We start from the raw sequence: 966 nt of genomic DNA on the forward strand, positions 1-966 counted from the left end.
TATATATATATATAAATGCATGCTTCCCAACCACAAGGTTACCCCTGGCTTTGGGTAAAAGAAAATAAAGTATCAGTTATTTATGATTTTATCCAACATATTACCCTCTCAGATTCACAGTAGCCATTCAGTGTCTCTATGTTCTGTAAAAGAACTCAGAAGTTTGGGCCTTCGAACAGGCCCTTCACGATAGACTTAAAGCCGAGATCTTTTCAACTCCGCTCGTAGTTATACATACATACATACATACAAGCCATAGCCTCTCACGATATAAAATAATACTGGTGGAATGTCCTAGTGAAGACCTCAATAAAATGTATGCACAACAGACCTGATATAATGATTGGGGATAGAGACGAAAAACTGTGCACAGTTGTGGAAATTAGCTGCCCAGCGGATGTTAACATAGAGATCAGGGAAAAAGAGAACATTTATTGAGAAATCTGCAGTTACTCTATCCTGATTACAAGTTCACGTTTATACCTGTAATTATTGGGGCCCTGAGATATGAAACACGCTTCCTAAATACCAATTTTGAGAAATTAGGCTTTTCAAAATCAGAAAGGAGGAAGCTAATACGAAGACTACAGATCCAATCCATAACTGGAACTGTGAAAATCTGTAAAACTTTCCAGAAGTTTATCATTTAAATATATATGAGCATGTCTAGATATGCATGAGGATATATATGTATGAGAATACATACATAAAACATACAAATCTGCACATACATACATACATACATACATACAGACCGACAGACATACATACAAACAAACAAACAAAGAAAAATACCCTGTTGTTGATGTTGAAACCTGTCCTTTCTCTATCTGCAAGAAATGTTGAAATAAACTGAATAATGGTATACATCCATCCATCCATCCCTCCATCCATCCATCCATCCATACATCCATACATCCATCCATACATACAGGTATACACGAGTAGGCATATACATGCGAAACA

The sequence above is a fragment of the Octopus bimaculoides genome, chromosome 24, assembly GCF_001194135.2.
Source record: "Octopus bimaculoides isolate UCB-OBI-ISO-001 chromosome 24, ASM119413v2, whole genome shotgun sequence".
Classification (NCBI taxonomy): Eukaryota; Metazoa; Mollusca; class Cephalopoda; order Octopoda; family Octopodidae; genus Octopus; species Octopus bimaculoides.